A 10,477-nucleotide genomic window follows, 5' to 3' on the forward strand; every position below is an offset into this window, starting at 1 on the left:
ATTAGCCAGCAAGGAGAGGGAGCCGCTTTTGGCTACCCGACTGGAGTGCCCGGCCAGCCGGCCGTCGTGGCGAGTGCTGCAGTTATCCCCTGCCGCGCTGGAGGCTCTGCCAAGACCTGGCGGCAGCCATGAGCGGCGTGTTACCCGGTGAAAGCAGTTTCCCGCGGCCCACACCAAGTAGCATTTAATGTAACAAATAAACCCATGAAACTCCAGGCTCCTACTAATGGAGTTAAGTATAGCAGTCGGAAAGGGTACACAAGTGGCTGTTGCAGTAGGACGAGTGAAATTTAAAATGTGTTTTCAGTTCCTCTGGTATGTGCGTCAGAGCTATGAATCCCAAAAGAATCACTTGGATGCAGCTGCACATCTGGACAGCCCATGTTAGCCATAAGGAAACTGTCATTATAGGTGTAGTTATGTTTTAAAGCGCATTAAAGACCTTTGCGCTTACAAAGTTCAGTGTGCAAGCTAGATAAATCCGTGTATTTTATGTGGTGTGCAGGGCCACATGCAGAGAAGCTACTTTGGGAACCCTAGCTAAGATTTCAAGACCTTAAGTTACCTGGTTTCGATAGCAGAGGTATGGGAGGAATGGGAATATTCTTTTTTTGACCCTTTGTGGTAGCCTGATGCTTCTTTTTCTGAATCTCTTCACTCTGGCAAAGGCCTCGTACTCCAGTCTTCCACTTTCTCAGCACGTTGTGTAAGCATTAGGCTTTCACACAAAAGGTACTTCCCACCACGAAGTTAAAACTTTTCAACTCAGCACTGTCCACTTGTTCTAGGTATTGTGTGTGAAATCAGAGTTTTCAGAGGGCAAAATGGCACATTTTCACAGCAATGTTTTCTTCCCTGTAGAGATCATCCAGCTAAAAGTCACACTTTTGTACCGAATCTGAAAATTCTTGTTCTTATTAGAACAGTTGAACTAATTTATTTAAGATCAGCAGCCTGAGTCAGTTTTAACTGATTTTGTTCTTAGAAACAGCTAGGAGTTCTTGACTGAAGTGTGCTAACTAATTCACCCTCATTCTGATGCTCAAAAAGGAGACTTCTGGCCCAGAAGGAAACAGCTTGGCAATAGTGTGAGCAGCAGAACATTATTTTCTATAATGGAAAATGAATGGCAGCCTGAACTACAGATATGTACTATGATGTCTGCAAGTATGTAATTGTGAGCTACACGGAAAGAGTTTCATGATCATCACCTACAACATGCAATTAGCAACCAAAACTGTGCAACCTAGGCTGCTGTAATGATGTTAGATAATCACGCTCACTGTGAACAGAGCAGATATTAGGCTTGTGCAAGTCCTGCGTGCAGACTGAGATAATGTCCCCTCTTCCTAATTTCGATCCCTTGCCCTGCTGGCTCTTCAGCTTCTCCCTTTCCCTCACAGCCTGTACAAGTCTGCCTGGTTACTCTTCTCGAACCCTGGCTCAGGGAAAATACACAACAGGGGAAAACCAGAGAATTATGTGGGCATGCCTGCTGTTACGATTATCCAGGCAGAAAACTGCAGTGCTCTCCCACGTTTTTATGCTACTTAGAGAATGTCTCACCTTGAGCTTTGTAACTCTCGGTGCATCTCAGTGTGCTGTTAGGGAAACAGTAATGTTCTACGGTTGCTTACCCCGCAGAATTAGCTGTGTTCTTTACAGGAAATATGGTTTCAGTTTGAAAAACATTAGCAAACCCCAAACAAAACAAAAACCCTGTGGAAGTTTCTGTGAGTAAATGCGATAAGCCAGGTTGTGCTTTATTCCCTTGTCATTTCTTTGTTTATCTTGTTGATTTCTTAAGCACTGAGGCTATGGCTCAGTACAAGCAAAACTGGATGGTGGCTCTGATGTGTTTGTTTGTAGTTTCAATCTGTGTTCTCATAAATTGTGGGGTACATCCCTGCAGTCTGCCGACCTCTGAAAGTAAACAGAGTGCATGCAGATACACAGAATTCCTTACAGACTACACCATTTGGACTGTAATCAGCGAGATTCTGGATGGAGCAGCCCTGAGGTACTAACCAATGTGAGTATGCATGGCAGAAGCTGTCCGTGAGTCAAATACAAGAATATATTACGGCAGCCAGACAGTGGGAGCAGCTCGTAATATTTTGGGGTTTAAGCAGTAATGGGCAATTACAGCACATTACGTTTACTAACATCAGAGAAGACAAGATTGTTAGAAAGACATTTGAAAGTAGAGTTGGGAACCAGTGTCACCCTGGTACACATACAAAATTCTCTGAGGATATTTATATAAATACTCTAGCACCGCTACTGTGATGTTAGCCATACCCTTCTAACAAATACCATTTTCAGGAGATTTTGTAAACGCTGAGGAAGGATGCTCTTGCCAGAGTGCAACAATCCCTGAGAACAGCCAGCTGAGAGATTTCTGCTTAGAAACACTTGCTTTTTCCATAGTGAGGGCCTAAGCTTGCACCCAGAAAGAAATCATCACAGCATGGTGTTGACACATCCATGCATAAATATTTCAGCTGTGAAATCTCTCTCTGTCTGTCTGAATAGCTTCACATCAGAAGCGAGCTGTTGCACACTGTCCTAACACCTAGATGTTTCTGCTCTCTGATTTCACCCCTGTGATGTTTTGCTTTTGTATTGTTGTTCCAGAGGCGTTAGACTGTAGAGATTGTATGAGTGCTCTCTGCTAGCCCAGTCATCACAGTGGTGAGGCAGTATGGGTTGTGTGCAGGAGAAAGGTAAGACATAGTTTTGCCAAGAGTTGGCTGGTGCTTGTGAAGGGCCTGCCTCGCAGTACTCTCACAGGCAAAATTTCCTCCCACATCAAGATTTTTGGCTGCATGTTGCCTTTTCTACTGAGTTATAGGTTGATACTCTTTGTTACCTGAATTAGAATCCATTCTGGAGCTTTGGAAATTTGGAAAGTTATAGCTTTTGGTTTCTTTCATGGTTGCTACTAGCTTAGCACTAATCTCCGATAGGAGACTGCTCTAAATGTGAGGGATTCTTTAGACAAGGAATTCTTCTCATGGATTGGCAGCCAACATCTCAGATAGTTATCGCAGTCAGCAACTGATATATATGTATAGCCCGGCTGCCCTGCTGGAAGGAGGAGCATCAAGGGAGCAACAAATCTGTTAAACTCCTGACATTTCCCTCATTTGAGCACAGAACAAAATGGCTTCACCCTGGCAGTGTTTAGTCCTAATATAACATACCCAAGTTAACTGTTCCCCTTGAGGACTACAATACTTAACGTGTATCTACACTGTCAGATAACTCATCGCATGTTTCCAGGTCCTGATCCTCTTATTGCCCAAACTAGGCACATGTTTGTTGATACCCAGGCTCTCTTCAGGTATTAAACATCTACTTCAGTCCAAATCAAGCTCAGACATCATCAGGGGAATATTTTGCTCAAGAGATAATTAATTCCCAAGCACTATGGATAAGACTGCACTAGGGTTAACTCTGCACAGCTTGGCCTGGTGCTGGTGATCCTGCATTCAGGTAGATGCATTTACCAGTGTAGAAATAGCCCCCAAGTCTGTTATGCAGGCCCTCCATGAATGCAGATAATTCTCAACGCAAATACAAATTCTGGAGTGTTGTGACTGTGAGCCTCCAGATATTTTGATGTTTCATACAGTAATGAATTGAGAATCTCTGTATTTTCTTAAAACACAAGGGCTGGTGAAAAATGCCTCATTGGCTCCCAGCTGGACTAGTATGGAAAACACATCTTAGATTTGATCCATCTTTCTACCTGTCAAAGACTAAGGAGTTTTAAGCAAAGTTTTAATTGCCTCCTAACACAAAAGAAAAGTTGAAAATACTGATTGCTGTTAAGGGCTGTGTGTTTCAGCATGTTTCATGTTTTCTTCCCAGGGGACAGAATTTAAAGGTAGAGTACTCAAGAGCTGAAACGCAATTATATATTATACAAGATGTTTAAGAGCAGCTTCAAGGCCATCTTGCTTTTATTATCCCCCTTTTTTTTATTTTTGGAGAGGCTAAAATCTCTGTCTTATGGACAACAGGCTCCTTTGCTTGCTTGCTACTGGAGATCCGGAAGGCTGTTGCACAGTCTCTCCTTTCCTTGCAGTTACCAATTTTCTAATTAAGTCTCTGTGCCTGCCCCCATTAAATCAATCAGGACGTCACCACTGATTGCAATGGGAACAGGAGCAGGATTTAAGGGCCAGGTTCATAGGAAAGCTTGGTGTCTATAATTGGGGCCAGGTTTTCAAAGGAAGTGGCACCGATGTGCAAGCCACTGTTGCTGTGGGAGTCACTTCCAACCTTGCATTTGCCATGCTGGCCTGAGCTCTGGGTGCAGAACACTGGAAAACTCCAGTTGTAGAAACTAGCACTGGCCCAGTGACTGTAATAGCAATTAAGAGCTGTCAGCAGCCTGGGGAGAGGCACTCAGCACTTTTCCCCTCGCCTGGCTGAAGCAGAGGTTTTGGCCAATGGTCGAAGAGGAACACCCAGGCCCTGAGGTCCCAGGGACATGTCTGAAGTGTTTATGCTATTAGCAGGGCGAGAGAAGCAAAAGCTGCTCATCCTGAACGCAGGGAGGGGTCAAAGTTCTGGCATGTGTGGTGTTTTTGTGAACAGTAGGGTATTTTCTTTCTTGTGTGCTCTTATGCCCAAGTCATCGCTAAGTTTGCCAGCCGCTGTCATCAGCAGTGTTGTTTCCAACGAACAGTCAGGCTTTCCTCAGACCAAATAGCCTTTTGTTCTCGAGAAACAAATGTGGCAGTATGTCATCAGCTCAGCTCAATCACTCCTTTTTGCTCAGGGACCAGTAAAAGGAATGTCTGTCTTTGCCTTATCAGAAGTATAGGTTTGCTCCATCAACTGTTGAGTGCCCTAGTCTCTGAGAGCCAGGGACAGGCACATCCCAGCAAGGAGAAGGACCGCTGAATGTCTTCCCAAAGTGAAGAGAATTGACTGGCTAAACAAGCTGCTAACCTAATTCATCTCCTATGTATCAAATAGTTTATGCATGCTTTAGGATATGACTGTTTTAAAAATAATAACAGATTTATAGTTGATTTTAATCTTAAAAAATAGAATTTTTAGTCAATAAAGCATCAATTTTATTATTCCCATGACTGAAAAATGATCTTGGTGTCCTTACAGTAGGCAACATACAGACGTGCATAAGTTTCTGTTGCTGGGCTGTGACAGTAGTGCAGTTATCTCTACTAATATTTTCTTCAGTTTCCTTTTCTCTTCTAACAGCTCTTCTACTGGATCTTACTGTTCTTACTACCAGCTCTTGGACAGGGATGCTCATGGGCTTACTAACTCAGGTGAGTTCTGCTATACTCTGTTCTTTTCTCTCATTTTTCTTATTCTTCTGCAAATACTAGAGCTCATTAGTGTTGATTGTTTCAGCACAGTTGTTACCACAGTTGTATGTATGTATACATACATACATATTGTATATATACAACCCGTGGTGTACGTATGCACCAGCAGGTATCTACAAGCAGGGCAATAGACACAATAGACTTATATGGTGGCTGTATATTGTGTTCAAATGCCAAAGGAATGGACTGAAGTTTTGTGTCCGTGAGCAGTCCAACTGCTCTGGTAACAGAAACCACAGAGACAAGTAAAACTTATCCATGTAAAGCTATGGAGCCAAACCCTCCCCTGCAAATAACAGCCAGACTCGTTTATTATAAGTCTTATTTCACCTGTTGTTGGACACATTTTTTAAAAAGGCCATTAAAGATAATGAAACAGCTCTTTTTCTGATGTATTCTGAAAAGAAATAGAATTTATGAAATGGTAATGTGAAATCCATGCAGAATTAGAATAGCAATACAAAGAGCAAAAATAAGCAATGATAATAAAACAGTGTTACCTATAGCAACTTGTGAATAAATGTGCATAGTGGATTTTTTTCCTACACTATTTGCACCCTGTGTACTCATTTCATCTTGATATTGAAAGGCTAAATATTTTTTTCGAAAGGACTGGTAGTCAAATCCGTAAGATATGCAGGTACCTAACTCACATGGGCATCAAGAGGACCTTTTTAAAAGAAGCATTCATGCATGTTTGTTGGCCTACAGGCCCACAGTTTGTGTCTCAGATCATCTCTCACATTTGACCTGCCGTACTGCAGCACGGGGGAAAGTATCACAGATTCCCCCGTTGCTTGAGTATTAATGATCGTACAGAAGAGTCAGTATGGCTTAGATTCAAATCTGTGAGCGAAATCAGTCTCTGATACAACTGTTCCTCTCAGTGAAATTGCAGCAGGGTTGATTGCAAGTACCGTGACTGGTAAATGTAAAGTACCTTAATTTTTAAACTCTGATCACATAGGCTTATGCACTTACACTGATCAATATCTTCCTCCCTGCATTTTTATTCAAATGAGACATGTAGTAGAAATTCAGTTACAAATGTGTATATGTGATTTCTCATAACTTCATACAATTTTCTCAGAAACTTGTTCTTGCAATATAACATTGTTCTTTGTAGCAGTTTTCTTGTAATTTGTTTACTTATAATACGCAATATCAGATGGCACTTGTCAGCCTTTTTTATTTTCCCTCAAATATTGTATGTTCTAAAAATATTTTCTTTTTCCTCTTATGGCTGTGGGACTTTCATGCACTTCCAGTAGTGAACAGGAACCTCAAGAAACATAACCCAAGAAGCCACAATTTCAAATTGCAGTCCTGAGGTAACAGTCCTTTCTATATTATATGTAGAACATGCACGGGTCTTCAACCTGATGAGAAGTCCCTATCAACAAGAATCTGGGGAAGATGAGTAATTTGAGATAAGATTCAAGATAACTTACAGAGGCTAATCTGGTTTAGAATGTTGTACAATGTATACACGTCATCACTGGTTTAATCTTTGTAGCTTTTTGCCTCTAAAGTCAAAGCATTTAGGCTTGTTTACACCAACTGTTCACATTTCAGGATCTGAGATATTCAAAACAGCTCTTGGCATAACCTAGAATAGCTTCTGCTTCATTATTTATTTTTTCTGCACAGCCACCTTGTAGTTTTAAAGTCTGATGTCTTGGGACCTCATAAAGCTCAGGACAGGTGCTGTGTGAGAGAGATCTACTTCTCTTCTCCAACAGCACAACGTTCCTGTTCTGCTCCTGAGGAGATGAGGTCTGTGATATGTCTGATGCTCATCTTTCCTCTCTTCTTTGAGTCACCACGTAGGAGCTGTCTGTGTTTAACATTGCGAATGAAGGAACAAAACATTTGCCTGTCTGCAGCTTTTAAAATAGCTATAGGAATCTGCTCCCTAGGCTTTGGAATATTATGCCCATTGTCAAAGAAGGTGGAGTAGTGGGAGGAGAAATATACTGTGGGCAATAAACTGTAATACGTGTGATTTTTTTCATGGCTGCTACCATTGCATTTATGATATGTATGTGTCTAGAGTCTCTGTGTGTGTGTGTGTGTGTGTGTGTGTGTGTGCAGAAATGTCTTTGTGTCTTTATGTTATTAGATTTCTGTAGTACTCACAGCTAGCAGTGAGCAGGCTACCTAATCCATTGAGATCATGTATATTTTTTTCCTTTAAAAGCTAGAAATAGACCTTTGTTTCTCAAGAAGGTGAGTTGACTTAACTGCAACAGTTACAGCTGGTTTCCTGTGTCAGAGTCAACACATTTCTGAGTTCATAATAATTAGCTTAGGGGTGTATTTTGTTCAATTTCCAGAAGACATTTGTGTTACTATTGAAAAAAAAAAAAAAAGAAAAAGAACATTTTCAATTTGTAATTTTAGTCTAGTGGCAAAATAGTAAATATTTTCATACCAATGTGTAGATTGTATTTTCAGCCATTTGACCTTTGGGTTGTAATGACTTCTCCATGGACTGAGCATATGTCTGGGACACCATCAGTTTGTGGCACTTTAAAAAGTTGCTGCTTGCAAGTTAAGATGCTGAGGACCATGCACATGTCCATAGCTCACCCTGAAGTGAGAGAAAGTGCCTTCAATTAAACTACTTTTATTTGAGTTTAAGCTGAGTGCTTTGTTTAGCCATTGGAGCAACCCAAGAGAAACTATGCTGCTGATGGTGGGTCAGGAGAAGAATGGTAACTTAGTAAGTCACTGTAACTCAGTTGTATTTAATCATCTGCCCAAAACCAGGTGTCCCTGCTGCACACCTGCATGATTCCAGCCTGCTGAAGGAGGCAATAACAGTGAAGGTGTAGAAGGCATGCTCAGATCTCTCTGGATACAGAACTGACGGCTCAAACAATTTTGGAGGTGTTGATGTTCACACTTGCATGTGCAATAGCTTATTGATGTATACAAGTAAAGGTAAATATTATGAATTCAGAATTTTCCCCTCCCAGTCCTAACAAAGCTTTTTGTTTCTTCTGTATAACTTCAAAGCAGTTCACAAATGCCTTTTGCTTTGCTCCTCTATCATTTTGTGTTTGTGCCAACCAGGTACTGAACACTAGCACTATGATTTGGCAGCGCTTTCCCAAGATGTCAATGAATGCTCCGGGTTCTCATACCTAAAGAATTAAGCCTCCACGGTAGACTGTAGAGAATCAGTCAGCCTTAGCCTCCAGTGAATGAGACACAGGCCTCAGGCTTACTGTTGTGTGGCTGAAGTTCGATAAATAATTGCACATCTGCTGAGCTGCTGTGACTATGCTCACACAGTCACACAGAAAACGCAAGGCGGTGTGACTTAGCTTACATCTCTTCTCCGGGCTGAACTAAAATCACCTCATATTTGCTCAGATAGGAGCTCACACATCTTCACTTGCTGCAAGGTCACTGGATGCGCAGCAATGTGGGAATCAATTCAGACTTAATCAGGAGTATGAGCCCTTAATTCTTTGCGATTAAGAATGATTCTAGCAGCATATTGCAAGAACAGGAAGGTTTGTAGTGGAGTCCTATGGGTGGCATGTGTGTAGCTACTTTCTTTTTAAATTTCTTCTGCATTATGAACTGAGTATAATTTTCTTTTTTATGCCTGTTCCAAGCTTTTTGGTAAAGTTCATGTGTAAGGATAAACAGCTGCTTTGTTGCATTTGAGTGATGGATGGAGTAATGCCTGCTGATAGGCAGTTTCTTAAACACTTCATTCTTAATGAATGAAAGATGCTCTCCGCTAAAAGTAAACTCACTTAGATCAGTTCAGAACTGAATACTGAAACCCAGGAGCCCGAGTGCTGAGCCAGTGAAGTATTTGGGGTGTGAAGGAGGAATCCTAGCATTCCACCATAACTGGCAGCAGTTATGTTTCAGAAACGTGTAGTACGTTTAGAGAGGCAGTGGAGTGCATGGGGTGGAGCAGCTCTTGGGAAAACATAGCCTGTGATTTCTCCCAGGCACAATCTGAGGCTCATGAATAAAAGGAAATATTTCCATTGGTCTTATCTCCCTACATACAACTGTGCATGGCCTAAGTCAGCCAGCAGCATTAGTAATTCCCGTTCCACGGATTTCTGAGCAGGCACAGCCTGACCGTGACTTCTGAGTGGCTGCTGCAGAGCAGAGGAACGCTACACAGATGCTGCCCTCTTGTCAGGTTATTTCGCCCTGTATCCTACCTTCTTTCTAAGATCTGTTTTCTGGAAATAAACAGTTCTTAAAGCCAGGGCCTGAATTAAAAGCCTTATGGACGAAATGCACCCTTAGTTATCTATACAATAGCCTCTGAGATAGGTGTTTGTGGCTGAAGATAGGTGGTTTCTGCAGATGTTATACTGTGTTCAGTGTCAGTCCCAGGAAGGTTGTTTGAGCAGAGCCTATTCAACTGTGGCATATTGTTGAGGTTCTTCTACAGACCTCACCCTTCCACAGGCATGGTATAACTCTTTCAGGTTTCTCTAAAATACAGGTTTCAGCTATGTGGATTTTAAAAGAAAAAAATACCCAAAACACACATCCTCTTCCTGTGCCTGGGGCCACCCTCATGATCGTATAGAGGGGAGCCCCTCCATTTTGACCGTATTAACAGAAGCGCATAAAAGCAAAAGCAGAAAAAGTGCTTTTACACTGCATTCATCAACACACAAAAAAACAATCTACTAGGACCAGTTCTGGGCTTGTTCCATTACATGTCACAAAACAATTGTCTCTGTGCATGCTGGTGCTTTTAAAGCTGACAGTGCTGTTGACTTAAAAGCTGTTTGCGTTGCATCTGTCCATTAAGCATAGATAACATACACTCACACCACAACCAGAGGACTGCTGTTCTGAACACATCAGCCTGAAATTCTCACATCCCTGTCCATGTCTTATTATCATGTTTCATATTTAAAATACCAACATAGCATCATCAGTTTTCCTATGAACTTGATCACAATGGTTTGACAACCATCTTTGTGTTGATGTGGTACTGACGAATTAATGCTATACAAAAAGTGGAGGAGTCTCCTCAGACTGGGGAATGCTGAGCCCTGGTTAAAGCACTGATCTAATACTCAGTAGCTCAGTTCCTTGTTCTGACGCAGGCT

Source organism: Tauraco erythrolophus, chromosome 1 (genome assembly GCF_009769465.1).
Source record: "Tauraco erythrolophus isolate bTauEry1 chromosome 1, bTauEry1.pri, whole genome shotgun sequence".
NCBI classification, from domain to species: Eukaryota; Metazoa; Chordata; class Aves; order Musophagiformes; family Musophagidae; genus Tauraco; species Tauraco erythrolophus.